Below are 14039 nucleotides of genomic sequence, written 5' to 3' on the forward strand. Positions count from 1 at the left end.
CACATCAGCAAACTAGCATGTGGTTCCGCTGCTTTTTGTTCGTTTTACCTTACATTTTCTGATGCTAGCTATTACATCACTGCTCCAAGCCTCTATTCATTACTTGTTTGTCTGTTCTTGATCTTCCCAAGTTGCATGACTAATTTGATGCTTCTATTAATTATGGAGCTGCCAACCCCATCAAGCAAAATATTTGTTCTTTTGGGGCTGGCACCTCGAAAAAGCATAAAAATAGAGGGAAGCAGATATACTCCCTCCGATTTTATTTACTCTGCGCATAACTCTTGACCCGCATACCAAGGAGGGCACTGGTTTAATTTTTTTGGACTAATTTGCCAATTAATTAGGGAAGAGGCGGATGGGGCGGGGCACAAAAGGAAACCGGCGCTAGGAATCGGCAACGCGCAGACTAATATGAGAAAACTGAGAAAAAGTTATACGCAAAGTAAAAAAGAATCAGAGGGAGTATTGTTGTGTATGCACACACCCTTCTTTCATTAGTTTAGATGAACCATTGATGATCAATTCGGACCAGTGCATGCAACTAAAATTAATTTTACCTAAATAGATGGTGCAGAATAAACTACAACAACTAGATTTGCAACCACAGGATGCTGACGATATCTTCAAAGAACATTGCAACAGCAGCTAGGCTTCACAGCAACATATGGTAAGCCAGTGTGTTTTAGTACATGTGAAATGTAATGCGAGTGGGTTGCTTTCTTGGCTTGTGCCCTCAACGTGTAATCCTACTGAATTACAAACAGTTCAGTTGTCTGCTTTGCTATATTGCTTGATTCGAATGCTTATTTGTTGTTACGCTATACCTGAGTTGGCCAATATGTCAGCAGTGCTTGATGTACTATCGTAAAGAAATGCATGCCTATTTGATTTGAGTCCTTAACTTTTCCTCTCAACTTCATCACAAGACTGTCTTCGTAGTTTATATGAGGCCACACTGTTAAGTGCTTTCTCAGATTATTTCAACTGCTTAGATGCCTTGGCAACTTAAATATAGCGGTTGTACACTCCCTTTCAACTAGGGATGTCAACTGGGTCCGGTTTAATCCCGATTAAAGTCCACTAGTGGTATGATAGTTCAAAAGAGTTTTTGTTTTTTTGAGGAAAATGAACTAGGGAGGTAGCAAAAACTAACTAGATGGGACTGGCGGATTTCGTTTATTTGCCACTTACATCCCTAGTTTCATCTTACCATTTTAATTTCTTTTCGGCTGATGCTGCTTCGAACCATTTAAATATAGTTTGCCATGCTCGGCAATAATTCGTCCGTCGTTTACCATGTAAGCTTACTGCCTGGATCATACGATAATTATCTCTTACTGATGTCCAGCGGAAACCTTTCAGGATGCCTTTCACACTAGGACACAATGTACAACCCCAGAATCTATTTGTGGAAGCAGTGCGCCATCCATGTTACCAGATGGTAGCAGTTCAGAGGCAACACCGCCGGAGAGCAATCTGAGCATAGATATTATAGTGCTTGAGGCTCTACTAGAGGCAGAAAGAGATGGTGTGGCTGCCATGAATGAGGTAATATTTATCTTGAGGCTGGAAATTACGGAATTAGCGGCACGCATTATGCAAGCAACCCAAGAATTGGAGGAAGTAAGAATGTTGCATTTGAAGACGGAGGAGGTCCTGCTATTTTTTCTATCTGAAGCCCAAGATAATCCCGGTTCTTCTTTAGATACCAGTTGAAATTTTCATTAGATTATTGTACTTGCATGTTGTGTCATGTCTCTGAATGGATTATGTTGCAAGACCCCCTATGTTGTCCATGTGTTGTAATGATCCGAATTTTTTAGGCGAGGTAATCCTCAGAACTTGTATGATTGATATAAGGTGAACTGTTTGTCGTGTGAGCATATTGTATTGGATGAAATAACTGTTTGACTCAGAGTTGTCGGTGTACTAGAGTAGGGGTACCCTAGTACCCCGAACTCGTGCACGTGCAGTCGCAGCATCCCCGCGGCAAGGCTTGCCGGGTGACCGCCAAGACCCTCCGCGGCTACTCTGAAGACCATTCAAGAACAAAGTACTCAAAACAAGGCCCCGGCAAGAGGAGCTTGCCGGGAAGGCCAACCAAGGCCCCGGCAAGAGAAGCTGGCCGGGAAGGAAACAAGATCCCGGCAAGAGGAGCTCGCCGGGAAGGCCACTCAAGGCATTTCAAGGGACTTGCCGCGACGCGCTAACGTGTCCCGGCAAGGCCCGGTGAGCGACAAGCTCCCGGACGCGACAGGACAACAACCGCGGCAAGGCGCTTGCCGCGACGAACCGCCTCTCCGAGCCCGCGCTCCAGCACACCCGCCCACGTGTCACTCTCCCGAGCACACGTGGCGGGAGGCCGTGCAGCTAGGAGTGCGTGGTGGCAAGCATGCGCTGACAAGATAACCATCGTGGCAAACGGTGGCGTCCCTAGCGGTCCCTCTCGGTACTGTTTAGGCGACGCAGACGGGCATTTCATGCCCTTGTCCCCTGCCGTCAGGGTTAGGTTCGATAACACTGTAGCAGGTAGCTGTGCCTACTACAGCACCTAGCTGCCCCTACTACAGCACCTTTCCATTTTTGCCCTTGACCTCCATTGCTCTATGTCGGTAACCCCTTGAGAATATAAAAGGAGGCCCGAGTGCAACGGGGGGGAGGACGGCCATTCCAGACACACACGCTCGGTCTCGCTAGCAGCTGGAGAGTACTGTAGCACTCCGCGCTCCCGAGCTAGAAATCAATACCAAACCACAAAGCAGGAGTAGGGTTTTACGCATCCGTGCGGCCCGAACCTGGGTAAATCGCTCGCGTGCTCCGCCTCGATCCGCCCTTTGCACGACCAACCGCTCGCGTGTTTCGCCTCGATCTGCTCTTTGCGCAACCTCCGCCCCCGCCGAACCGAAAGGGACCCGGTCCGCCGGTCCCATAGGTGTCCGTGGATCAGAAACCCCGGCATCTTTGGCGCGCCAGGTAGGGGGCGTCGAAGTTGTGTGAACCAGATCCGGCGTTCTCGCGGGCTAGATCTTCATCGTCCTCAGACTCGGCGTTCTCGCGGGCTAGATCTTCATCATCTTCATCAACATGCCACCGAAGAAGAAAATTTCGGAGGCAGCTGCTCCGTCCGCGCCGAGCCAGCCACCGCCGGAGCAAACGGTTGGTGGGGCAGGCGCCGGCGGAGGGGCACGCGTCGACGAGGGAACTCACGGTGCCGCCAGGTCTCGGAACAAGGCTGCACTGCCCATCGGCGGCGTAGCCGGCTCCCATAACGACCGGGCGCACTCCAAGACCTCAGCGTCCGTGCATGCACCGCGCTCATCTCAGGAGGCGCGGGACCGGAAACATCATGGTACTCACGGTACCATGCGCTCGCTAGATCAAGATCGAGCTGGTGGATCTCGGAGCGCCCAAGACCATCATGCACGTCAACATGCCGGCGCGAGCGACACACGGTCGCCTGGACGGGATGCTGCTCCTTCTAACGTGGTTAGAAGTCCGAGCATATCCCGCTCCTCGCACCATTCGCTACCGCCACCCGCCACTGCAGTAGAAGCTTTGGCACGAGCTCAGCTGCTCCTAGACTACCCTCCAGCGGCGGACAAGATCGACGACTGGAGGGCCACTCTCCAGAGTCTCATCGGCTTCGCCAACGACGACACTCCTCGGCAGCCGGGCACATCGCAACCGCAGCGAGTCAGCCATGCGCGAGCCGGTGGCGACGAGGCTGGCGAGGGTACGACCACCGTGCACTCTCCACCCCGAAGGCCAAGATCGCCGACTCGTCGGATCCGCCTCGACAGCGACTCCACCGCGTCGTCAGATCCGCGAGCTCGTCGCGATCAGCGCCAAGTTCTTCAAGAACGACAGTGAGAAGACGCTCGCACCCGCATCGAGCGCCAGAGAGAAGCGCGGCGCCAATCTGACCAGCGCGCTGGGCCCTCTGCTGACATGCATGCACCAGGGGAACCAGGCGACTTACCGTACGTGGTAGGTTGCCCTGCGTTCACTCGTGAGCTGCGGCAAGTCCAGTGGCCCAGTACGAAGAATTTCAAGCCAGATGTACCAGAGAAGTACGACGGCAAGTTGCATCCGTCGGAGTTCCTCAGCATCTACACCATCGCGGTGCAGCCTGCTGGGGGACGGGACGACAAGATCCTTGCCAACTACTTCCCGTTGGTGCTTAAGCCCAACGTCAGGTTCTGGCTCATGCACTTGCCGGACAACTCCGTATCCTCCTGGGCAGACCTGTGCCATCAGTTTGTTGGCGCCTTCACAGGCAGCCACAAACCTCATGGCCAAGAAAGCGATCTTGATCTTCTCGTCCAGAAGGAAGGAGAGCCCCTGCGCCAGTACATCCAGAGGTTCAGCCGTGTACACCACAACATCCCAAATATCCACCCCGCCGCGGTAATCAGCGCGTTCCATCAGAACGTGCGTGACCGCAGGATGCGGGAGGAGATGGCGATGTGCAAGATTCGGGACGTCAGCGAGCTATATGCCCTGGCCGACAAGTGTGCACGCGCTGAGGAAGGGAGGAAATTCCCCGGAGAAAGCACTAGAGCAGAAGGATCTGATAGTGAGGATGCTGCCCCGGCGAAGAAAAACCGGCGGCGCAACAGGAAGAAGAGAGGCAAAGAGTGCTGGTCATTGAGCAGTCCGGCGATGAAGGGGGCGCCAAGAAGGCTACAGTTGGTAGCTCCGGCAAGGAAGTTGCCGCGTGCACCAACTGTCAGGCTGTGGCGGCCGCCGACAAGCGGGACGGCTCCGACAAGCAATATTGCAAGATTCACCGCACCAAGGGCCACGACCTCCAAAGCTGCAAGAAGGTCGAGCAGCTTGTCCAGCAGCAGAAGGCTGAGTACGAGCGGCGCGACAAGGAGAGGGCCCAAGGTGGTGCTGGAGAATCCGGCAAGAAGCGCACCGGCCAGGGAGGACGCCGCGACAAGGCCAAGCAGCGGCAAGGAGACAGGCCTCCCTGCGGTCGCGACAAGGATGAAGACGACGATGACGACGAAGACATGGATGACGTTGAGACCAGTGAGCAGGAGTTTCAGAAAGCCATAGAGGTCTTGTGCATTGACGGTGGTGCTTCTCTGCATACCTCGCACCGCCAACTCAAACAGTGGGTGCGGGAAGTCAATGCAGCAGAACCACCCATCGAATCGCGCAAGCTTCTGAAGTGGTCCAGCACGCCTATCATCTCTGACATTGAGGACCACCCTGATCGCACAACTGCGGTCGGGTGTCTGCCGATGTTGGTTTCGCCAACTATCCGCAACCTCAAGGTCACCAAGATGCTAGTTGACGGCGGGGCCGGCTTAAACCTGATCTCCTCCACTGTACTCCGAAAACTCCAGATCCCTGACAGCGAGCTCGAAGAGACCGGCACGTTCCAAGGAATCAATCCGGGAAGAAGCAAGCCGAAGGGGAAGGTCACGCTGCCGGTAACATTTGGCAGCGAGCTGAACTTCAGGACTGAGAAGGTCACATTCGACGTTGCCGATATCCCATTGCCCTACAATGGGATACTTGGCCGTCCAGCACTCGCCAAGTTCATGGCAGCCTCTCACTAGCATATAACATGCTGAAGATGCCAGGCCCGATAAGCGTCATTTCTGTCCCTGGCGACAGGAAGGATGCTCTCATCTGTGCCGACAAGATCTACCGGGAAGCAGCAGCCACGGCAGATCGTGATCAACTTGCCGCTGAAGCTCCCGGGGGGAAGAAGACCAAGTCCGGCAAGAGTTCTGGTGCCCACTCCGGCGAGCGCACCTCTTCGGAGTGCTGCGCTGCCGTCGAGGACGCACCATCGAGCTCCACCGGCAAGTGCAAGAAGACGATGGCAGCTCCACCGGAGACGAAGAAGGTGTCCGCCAAGGAGGACGGCACTGGTGGTACCTTCACCATCAGTGCCGCGCTTGACCCTAAATAGGAAAGCGCGCTCGTTACTTTCCTGCGGGCGAATGTCGACGTGTTTGCGTGGCAACCGTCTGACATCCCCGGTGTTCCCAGGAAAGTGATTGAGCACCACCTTGCCGTTTGTCCCCATGTGCGGCCCGTCAAGCAGAAAGTCAGGAAGTAGGCACTGGAGCGCCAAGAATTTATTGCGGAAGAGATCAAGAAACTGGAAGCAGCAGGCCTCGTAAGAGGAGTGCTCCATCCCACGTGGTTGGCCAATCTTGTAGTCGTGCGCAAGGCAAACGGGAAATGGAGGCTTTGTATCGATTTTACCGATGTTAACAAAGCTTGTCCCAAAGACCCATTTCCTTTGCCGCGCATTGACCAGATTGTTGACTCCACAGCCGGATGTGATTTGCTTTCATTCCTTGACGCATACTCAGGATATCATCAGATCTTCATGGCAGAAGAGGATGAGGAGAAGACCGCATTCATTACTCCATGTGGCACGTACCGTTTTGTACGGATGCCTTTCGGATTAAAAAATGCTGGTTCGACATTTGCAAGAGTAGTCCATATTGCTCTTGAGCCACAAATACACAGAAATGTGGAAGCCTACATGGATGATATAGTGGTCAAGAGCAAGGACAGAGCAACCCTGATTCAAGATTTAGGCGAGACCTTTGCAAATCTGCGCAAGATCAGCCTCAAGCTCAACCCAGAGAAGTGTGTGTTTGGAGTTCCCTCTGGCAAACTTCTCGGGTTCTTCGTGTCTCAGCGGGGAATTGAAGCCAATCCCGACAAGATCAAGGCCATCGAGCAGATTGAAGCACCAAGGCGTGTCAAGGATGTACAGAAACTTGCCGGTTGCGTGGCTGCTCTCAGCAGGTTCATCTCTCGGTCTGCTGAGCGCGCCCTGCCGTTTTTCAAATTATTGAAAAAGGTAGGTCCAATGGAATGGACTCCGGAAGCGGAGGCTGCACTGCAAGACCTGAAGAGATACCTGTCCTCCCCTCCAATACTTGTCGCACCTAAGCCACAAGAGAAGTTGCTGCTGTACATAGCGGCAACCAATCAAGTGGTTAGTGCTGCATTGGTAGCAGAGAGGGAGGCAGATGATGAGCCAGCAACCGCGGCAAGTGCATCCAGCGACAAGCAGGGGGATTCCCCGGCAAGCTCTGGTCCCGACAAAGATGGAGCTGCGCAGATGCACGAGGAGACACGGAAGAAAATGGTGCAGCGCCCAGTTTACTTTGTCAGTTCCCTTCTGCAGGGGGCTAGGTCAAGGTACTCTGGTGTGCAGAAATTGCTTTTCGGCCTTCTCATGGCCTCGAGAAAGCTGCGTCATTACTTCCAAGCACACGAGATCACAGTTGTCACTCGCTTTCCGCTGAAGAGGATACTGCAGAATCCAGAAGCGACAGGCAGGATTGTTGAGTGGGCGCTGGAACTGTCAAGCTTTGGTCTCAGGTTTGAAAGCACTTCAACTATCCAGAGCAGAGCATTGGCAGAGTTCATAGCAGAGTGGACGCCAACACCAGATGAAGAAATTCCAGAAACGAGCATCCCCGACAAGGAAGCGAGCAAAGAGTGGCTGATGTACTTTGATGGTGCCTTTTCGCTGCAAGGCGCCGGCGCTGGTGTGCTGCTTATCGCACCCACCGGAGAGCACCTCAAGTACATAGCCCAGATGCACTTTCCCAAGGAGCAGCAACCAACAATACTGCAGAGTATGAAGGATTGCTTGCCAGTCTCAGGATCGCGGCAGACCTTGGGATCAAGAAGCTCATTGTCAGGGGTGACTCACAGCTTGTCGTCCGCCAAGTAAACAAGAATTACCAGAGTCCGTTGATGGAAGCTTACGTTGACGAAGTGAGAAAGCTAGAAGAGCGCTTTGACGGCCTACAAATGGAGCACGTTCCGAGAGCTCAGAACACCATTGCTGATGGCCTGTCAAAGTGCGCCGCACTTAAGCTACCTGTGGAACCAGGGACCTTTGTGCTCAAGCTGACTCAACCGTCCGTAACACCATCGACTGGACAAAGCAAGAAGAGGAAGTTGGTTTCTGGTGACCGTTCGCCGGCTGAGCTTCCTGAAGCCGCCGCCAAGAAGGTCCCTAAGATCAACGCCGAAGGCGCTGAGGAGCAGTCTGCTCCGGCAAGCTTTAGGGCTTGTTCCGTTGAAGCAGAAGCTCCCGGCAAGCTTGTCGCGGAACGTCACGCTCCGGCAGAGACGCAGCTTCTCGCCGTAGAAGCAGACGTTCCCGCAGCAGCTGAGACCAACACCAAGAGCGCTGAGGAGCAAGATGCTCCGGCAAGCCCCAGGGTTTGTTCCGTTGAAGCAGAAGCTCCCGACAAGTCTTGCCCCGACAAGCTTGTCGGGGAACGTCAAGCTCCGGCAGAGACACAGCTTCTCGCCGTAGAAGCAGATGTTCCCGCAGCAGCAGAGTTGCCTTTAGTCCTTGTTGTCGAGCCACAAGCTCCGACATGGGTGCAGCAGATTGTCCGTTTCCTTCAGACAGGAGAACTTCCCGAAGAGCAAGAAGAAGCCGAAAGAGTAGCCCGGCAGTCAAGTATGTACCAGTTCATCGACAAGACACTGTACAGAATAAGACTCAACGGTGTGAAATTGAGGTGTATTCCCCGGGAAGACGGACAAGAGCTGTTGGCAGAGATACACGGAGGCATATGTGGTCACCACATTGGCACAAGAGCACTTGTCGGCAAAGCGTTCCGGCAAGGTTTCTTCTGGCCAACAGCCCTCCAGGATGCAACTGCACAAGTAACCAAGTGTGAAGCGTGCCAGTTCCATTCCAAGCAGATACACCAGCCGGCTCAAGCTCTCCAGACGATCCCTTTATCCTGGCCATTTTCGGTCTGGGGGCTCGACATCCTCGGCCCCTTTCCCCGAGCTGTCGGGGGCTTTGAGTACTTGTACGTCGCAATCGACAAGTTCACAAAGTGGCCAGAAGTGGAACCAGTGAGGAAGGTGACCGCACAGTCAGCCATCAAGTTCTTCAGGTCGATTGTTTGCCGCTTCGGGATCCCTAACCGGATAATCACCGACAACGGCACACAATTCACGAGCCACACCTTCATGCAGTACGTCCAAGATCTTGGCGCCAAGGTCTGCTTCGCTTCTGTTGCTCACCCGAGAAGCAACGGTCAAGCGGAGAGGGCAAATGCTGAAGTGCTGCGCGGGCTCAAGACCAGAACTTTCGACAGGCTGCACAAGTGCGGAAGAAACTGGATCGAGGAGCTACCGGTGGTTCTTTGGTCGATCAGAACGACGCCAAATCGAGCCACTGGACAGACACCCTTTGCTCTCGTCTATGGAGCAGAGGCAGTTATCCCCACGGAACTCGTATACGGGTCACCTCGAGTGCTCGCTTACGATGAGCTTGAGCAAGAGCGGCTGCGGCAAGATGACGCGCTGCTCCTTGAGGAAGATCGTCTTCAGGCTGCTGTGCGAGCTGCTCGCTACCAGCAAGCTTTGCGCCGCTACCATAGCCGCAAAGTTAACGCCAGAAGTCTCGAGGAAGGCGACCTTGTTCTTCGGCACGTTTAGTCGGCCAAGAATTCCAACAAGTTGACGCCGAAGTGGGAAGGCCCTTACCGGGTGAAACGAGTCACTAGGCCCGGCGCTGTCCGCCTTGAGACCGAAGATGGCATTCCGGTGAGCAACTCTTGGAACATCGAGCATCTTCGTAAGTTTTACCCGTAAGGCGCGGTTGTTGGACCCTGTCCGGCAACCACCCTTCTGTACGAGTCTTGCCGCTGTTGCATGTAATCCTCTATACAGAGCCAGGCGCAGACCCTGAGCACCAGTAAATGAAGCGCTGATCACCCCGGGGTTATAGCATGCATGCTAGGTCGAGTCTCGTCCTTGGTTAGGGTTGATAGTGCCTAACAGCGGCTAACCCCTAGCTTAGAGGTCGAGTGTCCGTCCCTTTGCTTTTCCTTCGTTCGCAGGGCTCGCATATCCTGGCCAGACCGCTTGAGGACGAAAAGGAGAAGAAGGGCGCGCCGGCACCTGAGCCCCGGCAAGCCAGTGTTGCCGGGGGCTGCGGGTACCAAGATTCGTTCCCAGCAAGCCAGAGTTGCCGGGGGCTGCGATATCAGATAAGTTTTTCATCCCTCATCATGCATCCTCTTATGGACTGGGGAATGTGAAACCGCGTTTCTTCCCGAAAACTGCCGTGCTCCCCCGACTCTAGGCCCTGGAGCGCGTTCCCGGGGCCAAGTTTGGTCGTAGTCGCGGCAGCAAAGGGATGAAACGAGGAGGCCGCACCCACCTCGTTCCCGCCTCCGTCAAAGGCGTGAGAAAGGTCGAGCGGCGTGGGAAGGCGGCAGGGCCTGTTGCCGGGAGATGAAATGTCTGTCCGAGGGACACCAAGGATTTTCTCCTTGGCGCGGGTTCAACCCGCGAAACAAATAACCCGGCAAGCATCCCCTTTTCATTAAAAAACATCCCACTCAGGTACAGTCCAAAGAGGATGAAAAACATGAAAGAGAGGATTACAAGTTTTAGATGCAGCTAAGGCCCGAGGGCTTACAAATTAAAAAGATAAGATGCCCGTAATCCCTTTCCTGTCCCTCTCTTCAGGAGGTAGGTCAAGGAGGCGAAAAGGGGAAAAGGGGCGCCTAGGCGAACTACGGGCGCCAGAAGACACCAAGAGAACATCCCGGGGGCCGACCGAGGGCTTGACGGTGATGGCGGCGCCGGAAGCGGGGCTCGAAGACGGGGCAGCAGGACGTCAGCACGCTGTCGAGGGCACCACGCCCTCGTACTCTGACCTGACGGCCTTGTCGCCAGCCCTCTTCCCCTTCCGTAGCCTCCCTACGCCAGCCGCCCAAGGAGACGCCCCCGGGGAGTTCAAGGAGCCGGCGACACGGATGATGGGGTCGCCGATGCCGCGCGGAGCGGCGCCCGACACCTAGTCGGACCCGCCATCCAGCCGCCCACTACCCTCATCGTCGCTGTCGCTCCCCTCCTTGTCACTCTCGCTCAAGGGGGAGCCTTCGCTATCGGAGGAGCTGTCCACGCAGCACTTCGCCCGAGTGCCGAAGCACCCGAAGGCCTTGACGGAGAGGAGATCGCCCTCCATCAGCTTGAAATGGAGGGTAAACCCCTCCATCAGGCTGTGGATCCGGGCGAATGTCTTCCACCCTCGGTCAAGATACATCACATTAGGGGCTGGGAATACAACGCGGACTCGTGTGCCGCTGATCCCACAGCCCCTCATGTGCAGCCTCAGTGTCTCGGGCGGGTCCAACTCCATCGCGCTCGCGAACGGAGCTGGGAGCCGGAGGCGACGACGAGGCGCCCGGCGCAGCCTGACGAAGAACTCGCAAGGGTTGTCCCCCATATGGACCGCCGCGGGGAGAGGAACCGCTGGCGAAGGCGAAGCCGGCGCGCCGCCCGGTCCACCTCTTCCCCGAGCGCCTCGACCTCGCCCTCGACCTTGTCCACGACCTCGCCCCCTCCCTCTTCCCCTTATGGCTGGCTCCGCCACCACGGGCGCGGGAGAGGGAGAGGCGCGCTGTCTGGCGGCGACCCTTACCGCCACCGATGAAGGGCCAGGGTTCCCTTTCTCCATAGCAGATGAGAGAAAGGGGAGCAGAAGCTGAAGAAAGGAGGAGATGGAAGAGTGCGGGCTTCCGTGCTCCTCTCCCGCTCTTTATAAAAGAGCGAGGTGGGGGCTCGGCCGCCCCGCTCAGCGAATCAAGGCACGGGAAGGGCAGGGAGTCGGGGCCGACCCACTGCCTCTGCCCACGGCGGCCCAGTTTCCCACTTCCACCGTCCACGACTCCAAGCGCATGGGAGCCGCGTGGCAGGGACGCGGAACCAAGACGACGGATGAGGCGGCCTCGAAAAACCGTGCGCCGACTCCGTCCAGTAAATGCGCCACGCCCCCACGCCTACCTCCGTTTAAGGAGGAGGGCGTGAACCGTCCCCTTCATCATGGCCTGACGCATGCTCATGGGGTTTAGCCCCGCACACGCCGCCCACGTCACCCACGACGCCGCGTTTGACGCGTGCCGTTCTGGGCGTGCGCGGTGGAAGCGGAGAGATATGCGGCGTGACCTAGGCCGCGCGTGCCCGTGCACTGTTTTGGGCCTGGCCCAACAGCGCTCGGCACCGCGTCTGGCCCAGGCCCGGGGGCTCCTGTCGGTGTACTAGAGTAGGGGTACCCTAGTACCCCGAACTCGTGCACGGGCAGTCGCAGCATCCCCGCGGCAAGGCTTGTCGGGTGACCGCCAAGACCCTCTGCGGCTACTCTGAAGACCATTCAAGAACAAAGTACTCAAAACAAGGCCCCGGCAAGAGGAGCTTGCTGGGAAGGCCAACCAAGGCCCCGGCAAGAGAAGCTGGCCGGGAAGGAAACAAGACCCCGGCAAGAGGAGCTCGCCGGGAAGGCCACTCAAGGCATTTCAAGGGACTTGCCGCGACGCGCTAACGCGTCCCGGCAAGGCTCGGTGAGCGACAAGCTCCCGGACGCGACAGGACAACAACCGCGGCAAGGCGCTTGCCGCGATGAACCGCCTCTCCGAGCCCGCGCTCCAGCACACCCGCCCACGTGTCGCTCTCCCGAGCACACGTGGCGGGAGGCCGTGCAGCTAGGAGTGCGTGGTGGCAAGCATGCGCTGACAAGATAACCATCGTGGCAAACGGTGGCGTCCCTAGCGGTCCCTCTCGGTACTGTTTAGGCGACGCAGACGGGCATTTAATGCCCTTGTCCCCTGCCGTCAGGGTTAGGTTCGATAACACTATAGCAGGTAGCTGTGCCTACTATAGCACCTAGCTGCCCCTACTACAGCACCTTTCCATTTTTGCCCTTGACCTCCGTTGCTCTATGTCGGTAACCCCTTAGCATATAAAAGGAGGCCCGAGTGCAACGGGGGGGGAGGACGGCCATTCCAGACACACACGCTCGGTCTCGCTAGCAGCTGGAGAGTACTGTAGCACTCCGCGCTCCCGAGCTAGAAATCAATACCAAACCACAAAGCAGGAGTAGGGTTTTACGCATCCGTGCGGCCCGAACCTGGGTAAATCGCTCGCGTGCTCCGCCTCGATCCGCCCTTTGCACGACCAACCGCTCGCGTGTTTCGCCTCGATCTGCTCTTTGCGCAACCTCCGCCCCCGCCGAACCGAAAGGGACCCGGTCCGCCGGTCCCATAGGTGTCCGTGGATCAGAAACCCCGGCATTATCCTACCTATTGAATTCGAAGATCACGGCATTTCTAAATCATAATCATATATAAAGGTGGAATAAATCTTTGTTGTGGTTTTGAAGAAATAAATAACAAAACGTATAATTATCTGTGGATATTCGTAATCAAATACAAATTGGATTTGAATTTAGTTTGCCAGGTCCCAGGGCAAACGTGAATGCTAATTCTCCCAAGTTTTGAACGAAGCGGCTAAACACCTACTATAATTTGTGGGCTGCTCGAAGCAAGTGTTTGCGAGATGGAAATTACTGTCTACCCCTGACACTTGACATCCTTATCGAGAGGATTTACACTGCTGTCGATAGGGGTAGACTAGTAACTTCAATCAAACATGACACGACGGCCTCTGAGCCCATTCAGACACGGTGGGCGCCAAACGTGGGCGGCAAAACACATTTGATTCAATTTCTTCCAAAAGACATGTGTCTCTTCCTCCATTTCCCCAATCATACACGGTGGGCGGCAAAACAAACTCTCCTCGTCTGAAATCGATGTAGGCTTATATTTTAAATAGGGGCAGATGTGTAACTTCCATCAGACATGACACAACTGCCCTACCTGTCAGCCCCGTTCATACACCATGGGCGCCAACTGTGGGCGGCAAAACACCCTCTCCTCATCCGAAATCGATGTAGGCTAATATTTTAAATAGGGGCAGATGTGTAACTTCCATCAGACGTGACACAACCACCCTACCTGCCAGCCCCGTTCATACACCGTGGGCGCCAACCATGGGCGGCAAAACACCCTTTCCTCACCCGAAATAGTTACCGGCAAATATTTGGGAGATGCGATATTACCGTCCTATCCCCAACTGACGCGATGTCCGAAATTTTAAACGGGGAATAAGTTCGTAACTTTCCCCCATTTCAGAGAAGCGCGTCCCAAAGTTTGAGATCCCCC

Source organism: Triticum urartu, chromosome 6A (assembly GCF_056163025.1).
Source record: "Triticum urartu cultivar PI428250 chromosome 6A, HENAU_Tu73, whole genome shotgun sequence".
NCBI classification, from domain to species: Eukaryota; Viridiplantae; Streptophyta; class Magnoliopsida; order Poales; family Poaceae; genus Triticum; species Triticum urartu.